Source organism: Pinus tabuliformis, chromosome 3_1, assembly GCF_031772625.1.
Source record: "Pinus tabuliformis cultivar Carrire ecotype Pingquan chromosome 3_1, CPIR1, whole genome shotgun sequence".
In the NCBI taxonomy this organism is placed as follows: domain Eukaryota; kingdom Viridiplantae; phylum Streptophyta; class Pinopsida; order Pinales; family Pinaceae; genus Pinus; species Pinus tabuliformis.
The window spans coordinates 275,773,143-275,780,659 of record NC_142301.1 but is presented as its reverse complement, the minus strand read 5'-3'; the positions used below and the strand labels follow the sequence as shown (position 1 = coordinate 275,780,659).

Here is a 7,517-nt window from a genome sequence, read left to right as displayed (position 1 = left end):
TCACTTTATTTGGATCCATCTTCACTCCGTCTTTAGAAATTACAAAATCTAGATATACTAGTTGCTCCTTCAAAAAACTACATTTCTTTAAATTTATCATCAATTTTTCTTTCTACGGTGCTCTCAAAACTAAATTTAAATGTCGTAAATTCTCTTCCTTGGTCTTGTTGTACACTAAGATATCATCCAAAAAAAAAAAAAAAATTCCTATAAATTCCTTCAGAATTTATTCATTAACCTCATAAAAGTGTTGGGTGCATTAGTCAAACAAAAGGGCATCACAAGCCAGACATACAACCTATGGCTTGTTTTAAATGTAGTTTTCCACTCAACTCCATCTCTAATATGAATCTTATGATATCCACTTTTTAAATCAATTTTTGAAATGAAATTTCCTAAGTTAAACAGTCAATTAAATCATCAATTCATGGGAGTGGAAATAGATACAAGTGGGTAATTTTATTAATTCCGCTAAAGTTTGTACACATTCTCTAGCCTCGCCTCCATCTTCTTTTGGATTCAATATTGTCGACACAACAAAGGGACTGAAACTTTCTTTGATCAGACCTTTTTTCCAATAATGCATGCACCTGTCTTTTTACCTACTTATTTTCTTGTGGTGTCATTATATAAGAATCTTTATCTGGTGAAGCAGATCCTAAAATCAAATCAATATGATTTTTGATACTTCTAACAAGAGGTAAATTGCTTGGTAACTCACCCACAGTAATATTAGCAAACTCGTGTAATAGAATTCTAATTTCCTCTAAGAAATCATTTAAATTTTTGCTGGTAAGAATTATCTGTGGTTTCCTAATTAAATCAAAGTGCATTCTTCTTTCTTTCCTTCCCACAACAACTCCTTTCCACTCTTAAGCAAAAGGATGTGAGCTACTTCTTTTCTTTTCTTTTTTAATTTCTTCATCTGGTAAATTTAATAGCACATGTTTTTTCCCATCCTTTTCGAAAGTATAGGTATTCCTTCTACCATCATGTATGGCCTTCTTGTCATATTGCCACAACCTCCCCAATAACACATGGAAAACATCCATTGCATTATATCACAAAAGACTTCATCTCTATATTTTCCAACCTGAAAATCTTGTTTACAATGCTCATTAACCAACATTTGGTGTCCTTTTTCTAGAAAAGATACTTTATAAGGATGAGGATGTGTGGTTATTCTAAAATTCAACTTCTCTACAATCTCCAAAGAAGCCAAATTATCAGTATTTCCGCTATCAATTCCAAATTTGTAGCACTTACCTTGTGACTTACACATGGTTTGGAATAAACTTCTTCTTTGAGCTAGTTCCTTCACGTCCATTTCAAATTTGATCAACACTCATTTCATTAATAATGATTCTCTCACTTCAAGAACTTCTTCAATAAAAGTTGAATCCTCATTTTCTTCCACTTCTTCAAAAACATGGAGACATGTCTGACCTACTAGTGCATTCTCTCGATTGTCTTATGACATATGCTCAAGTTTCCCACATATGAAATATCTAGGCTAATAGTCTCTTCCATGATCTCTACCTCTCGAGAATCATGTTCTCCCTCTCGAATCAAATCCTCTTGGTGATTGAATATTGGAACTTCATCTTCTTGTTTTGCAAATTGAATTCTTCCTCTCCTAATATGTTGTCCCTTGCCTCTTGCAAGACTCCTTGCTCGACTTCTCTCCCTTTCCTTTCTAGCAAGATTTTCTTCTACCTTCAAGGCATCTTGATGTGCATCTTCAACAATATATAAAAACAATAAAACAATTTAATCTTGAATATCAAATCTCAAACCATTAATATATATAATAACTTTTTCAACATCGTCTTCTACATGACCAGTGATGATGTTCAATTTATAAAACTCCTCTATATATTCTTTAACTGACATGGACTTCTATTTAATGTTATGTATTTGTCTAAAAATATTAATCTAATATTCTTCGGGTAAAACTTCACCTTTGAGCTTTTCCACCATCTTGTCCCAGTATTTGATTTTAGATTTTCCTTTCTTTTTCCACTCAACTTGTAGTTCATCCCACCCAGAGTACAACATGTCATTTCAATCTGGATTACTGCGGAATTAACTCACTTATCCACTTGAACATCTTCATAATCAAAATATTTATGAAGAGCATTTATCCAATCCATTAATTCATCAACATTTAAATTACCTTCATATGGAATAATCTCCATCCTTGGCTTCATAATTATCTTCGTGAACATCTTCATAATCCTTACATATTTTGACTATTTTGGCTCCTCATCCCTCTAAAACTCCTCCAACATCACTGGCATCTCCCACGTTAGTTTCTCCCCCTTGTGCAATCTCCACAATTACAACTCTTTCTCGAAACCTTCTTATTTCTACTTGCAAGGCCACATTCTCTACAGGCCTCCCTCGACCTACTCCTCCACTATCTATCATTCTTCTTTTAAATTGAAAGAAGTACACTTTGATACCATGACTAATGTGAATCTAGTCTTCCAATGACCATGTTCAACCTTTTGCTTCCAATGTGTTCAACCTTTTTTTTCCAGTATGCAATTTCTCTCTTTAAACAATATCAAGAAAACCTTTGTAAAACCCATTTTTTATTAAAATTTGGGAAAAATGTTTTAACTCCACCTTTTATTAATTAGGCAACAGAACAACTTACCCATTCTACAAACTTTCAAGGTTGGGTCAGAGCTTCATGAAAAATTAAGGTTTTAGTTGTAACTCTCACTAGGGTCGAGACCGACTCATCCGCAGTTAGTCACAGTTTGAACTTCGGTGTGAGGTCAAGGTTCATGATTAACAAACAACGCACTAAAATAATGATTCCAACTATAGGTCAGGGCTAACTCCTCTGATACAGTATTCAATACAAAGCACTGCACAATACAAAGCACTGCTCAAACTTCGAGTGGACCCTACTTAGGGTTAGACTTGAATTCTCCTAAAGAACTTTCACCTCGATGACCGATTGCTCACTATTTCAAAATTTGTGCCACCACTTGAAAAATAAAGGAAACACATGTAAACATATAATTTCTTCGTTTAATGTTTTCGTTTGAATTCAACACAACCTCGATTGTATAGAAATGGAAATTGAACTATAGCCAAATATGATGGCCCTCGTTGATCTTAACTAAACTTGATGCAAATTCGAGGCTGCAACGACCCCATTGCATCTGGAATTGAAACTTTAACAAAAATATGAATAGATAGAAATACGAGAACATTGTAAGAAAAATCGAATTAAATAAAGGAAACATCTCTTCAATTTATTTTAATTTCCTTGTTCAAAGAATACATAGAAAAACCACACAATTCCACACTCTCACACTCAAATTCTCAAAACAATCTAGACCCCTCTCCGAGCTATGGAATTTAATTTCAATAGAAAACAACAATCAATTCAAATCCACTAATTGTGGATGTAAATCCTAAATTTAGCAAATATCAAAATAATAAAATGTTTATAATATCTCTCAGAATTAGCCACAACAAATTTATATTCAATATTCAACGTATATATATAATAATTCTAACTAAATATTAAGTTTGTTAATTATTTTAAATAATTAAAATGAATTTAGAAAACCACTTCCTAAAGTAAATTAATTTTTTACGTCATGGTCAAAATGATTTGTTATATTCAATATTCAATGTAAATATATAATAATTCTAACTAAATATTAAGTTTGCTAATTATTTTAAATAATTAAAATGAATTTAGAAAACCCATTTCCTAAAGTAAATTAATTTTTTAACGTCATGGTCAAAATGAATTTACAAATGATGATGCTCCTGCATTATTTGTCGAAGCTTGACTCACATTACTTGTGGTTTAAGAACCATCACACAAGGACTCCTATGTAATATGTGTAATCGATGTTTGTGGTGGTTTTTTTTGTGATTTAGTTGGTTAATTCTTGTGGTGAGATGGGCAAAAGTGCAATTTTAGGGATACCTTCATCTCATGATAGTTCCCTTCTTTTCTTTCAAAGTCCCCACTTAGAAGTTCCTTTAATACCTTCGTAATGCTTCCTTCTTGTCAACCATCTTGTTGGACACTACTAGGGTTGTATTATTTCTCACCAACCCTAGTTAGTTATTCCTCTTCCTCTAAGCTTAGTAGTCCTCCTCAGCTGGATGGATGCCTTGAGAATGTATGTGACCCCATTGAGGGTGAGAGGTTGTGCACTGGAAGGCAAGGCCGATGTTCAGATCGAGATTCAGGATGTCGTCACTATGTATTATGTGTCTACCCACCAAAATTTCAAACTATTGCCTATGACATAGAAAGGTAGGTGAATAGTGAAAGGAAGACCAATTCTGATGATGAAATTTAGGCCAAAACTTAGCTTTTGTTCCAGATTCAAGGAATTTTTAGGGCAGAAGGAACCAATAATACGAGACCATCTCACTCTTTTGGCACTTGAATACCATGTTGGGACATATACTACACGAAAACCATAGGGACATGAATGAAATTATTGTGCAACTTAATGACATATAGTGAGTTAGCACTTGAGGTCTACTTGGTTAGCATTGACTCGAGACTGGTTTGACTAGAAATATCTGGAAATAAATCACCCAACTGACCTTGACATGAACAGAGATACCCCAACCCCAAGACCTTCTTCTAAAGATGTATGATATTCCAAATGTTTTTTGTGCTTTAGTGGTAGCTTTTGTTGTTGTCACATTCCTAGGAAGGCTTGGATAACCTGTTTGAGATGGTAATATTTTTGTTGTTATATATGTATTGAAAGACTTTTAATTTTGTTTACTATAGAAGACTAGGGTGTAGGAATTTGATAGACATTAAATAGCACAACCTTTTTTTTTTAAATTGTGCTACCATTGTTCTAGTTTTCTAAATAATCGGCCATGATACTAAGTTATATATTTATGATCTTGAATTTTGAATGAAAATAAGAAGATTGACTAAAAAAAACCTAAAAATATATTCAATATAACATACAATATTGAAACAACTTTTAAAATAAAATACAAAAAATATAATTTTATATTAAAATAATATTTTACATCCAACCACATTCATCTTTATCATTTTTTAATCCTTTTTGAGTAAAAAATATATATTTCAATTTTCTTTTCGTTTAAATAAAAGTATTTCGTTTTAAATTCTTTGGCCCATTCTACAATGGGCTTAGAGTATGCCCTTAAATTGTTTGTGCTTGGCTGAGGTTTTAAGGAAATGGGTTAATAGCCAAGACCCAAAGGTATCTCACATAATGAAAATCTGTCTCTTTATAGACCATTAGCTGGTAATTCACGCGGTGTGGTTTTCTTTGAATAATAGTGATGATAGTGATGAGTCATCTACACTAGCTAACAATTCAATGATGGTTGACTATAATTTGACAATATATTATATATATTTTATATATATATATTATATTTATATATTTATTATAAATATATATTTCATTTTTATTTTTAAATACCTTTTACTACATGTAACTTTTGGATTTTAGGCATGTGTGAGCTTTCTTAAGTATTTGTCAATTTTTCAAATCCCAAGAGAGATCCATCATCAGGACCAATCTGAATGATGACATAAGAAAAGCTATGTGATAAGTTAAATAGTTAAATATAATTTTGATTGAAAGTAGTCTGATAATTTTTGTTTTTAGGTTTATTAGAAGGCTTATTATCCCGTATTTTTCATAAAAGCTTATGTCAATTGCTAGCATTTTAGGAGGCTGACATATTGCTGCAATGAGATTGGCAGACTTCTTTACCGTCCTTATCCTCTGCCTTTGGTTGGTTAGGTTCTAGGTGGCAAAATAATGCGTTCAAACTTCACAAGTACATACTCTTCCTCGATCATTCTTACCTAACGTCCTAGGTTAGAAACTCTTATGGTAAAATTTGTTTGTTGGTGATAATATTATCTGTGGCAATTAATACTGTCAAACCACTCAGTTTGTAATCATGCATGTCCCTAATGGAGTAGCATAATGTTAAATACATCATGGTCAAAGCTCTAGGCTTTGCAACCTCAAATGCCTTGGAAGGGTATAGTAAAATCTCCCTAGTTCGCAAGGAACACGAATGATAGCGATGTTCAAATTCCATTGAACAGAGAGGTTTCAACCGTTCCCGTGGTCCCCCAAAACCAAGCAAAAGTAGCCCACCCGTCCATTCGTTGTTAACATGTCATCTCAAATGGAGAATTGTGACCACAGTGGTCATCGCTTCTTCCACACCCATATCCCTAGACATTATATGTCTCAACTTTCTTTCACACCAATATATCTTCCCAGTGTTCTCCAATCAACAGCCATGGCAAATAATTCCAGATATCCACTGCGCTGCAATCATTGATACCGACTGCGAAAAAAAGAAAGGTAATATGTTCCCTTTGATGTTCATGTGGCTTTTACCAAATCCAGCCAATCTTACTCTATCAAACTGCATGTCAGCATTGCGTTAGTTTGCCTATCTTTATCTCTCAGTCAGTCCTGCTAATAAATATTCCAACCCATCTACCATTTTTTTACTCGTGACATCGTCTGCCTTTTACTGCAACAAAAGTTCTGTACTAGTATTAGGGTTTTCTTCCTTGTTTAACAGATCCATAGCATTATTATATCATGGGTCGTGGTGTTAGCAGCGGTGGTGGGCAGAGCTCTTTGGGTTACCTTTTTGGCTCACCTCAGCCCCCAAAAACACAGCCAACCGAAGCAGACCCTATAAATACACAACCTCCTCCCCCCACGGACTTATCCGTGACAAATCCAGAACCTTCATCGTCATCAAGCATGAGGAAAAGTTCCAATAATTACCACCGGGCTGATGGCCAAAACAGTGGGAATTTCATTACAGTAAGTGGGTTCTTTTGAACTTGTTTTTTTTTTTTTTTTTTTTTCTCTCATATTTTCAGTCTGAGTTGTGCTACGATCTTGATTATATTTATGTCCATTCGTTCATAGATTTTCCTTGTGTATTCAGGGGCGTCCTTCGACAAAAGTGCTGTGTGTGCCAGGAGGAGGATCATCTCTTGGGTATCTATTTGGAGAGAAAAACAAAAATAGTAGTTAGTTTTGGCTTTTTTTGTCATTTCCATTATAGATCTTCAATAGCCAGAAGAAATACCTGAAATACCTCTATTGTAAACTATCAGATCAAATAATGAAAAACGCGAGCACTGCGTTTAATAAGAGATTACCTAGATCATGATCATTGTAATAGGAAAAGGTCGTCTACCCAGATCCCATACGCAACTGCGATGTTCGTTGTAGAGTTCTGTGTAATCTAAATCTTGTGTAAAAGTTGTTTGGATTGCTTTGAACAATAGAATGGATGCAGCAAAAGTGCCATGTGTGCCAGCAGAATGTAAAAGTTGTTTGGATTGGTTTGTACAATAAAATGGCTGTATTCTGTTTACAGAGAGAGAGTGAAAAATGGTGTTTATCGTTTCATTGTGCATGAATCCTTTTTCCCTATAGGAAAATCATCATAAAATTCTTGTATTCTGGATTTTCAATAGCTAG

The 7,517-nt window shown here is 33.9% G+C and overlaps 1 pseudogene; it reads left to right on the top strand.

Moving 5' to 3' along the window:
- The first annotated feature begins 6,317 nt into the window (after window positions 1-6,317).
- Window positions 6,318-7,065, top strand: LOC149186865 (protein SPIRAL1-like 5 pseudogene; annotated as a pseudogene).
- Window positions 7,066-7,517: the final 452 nt, after the last annotated feature.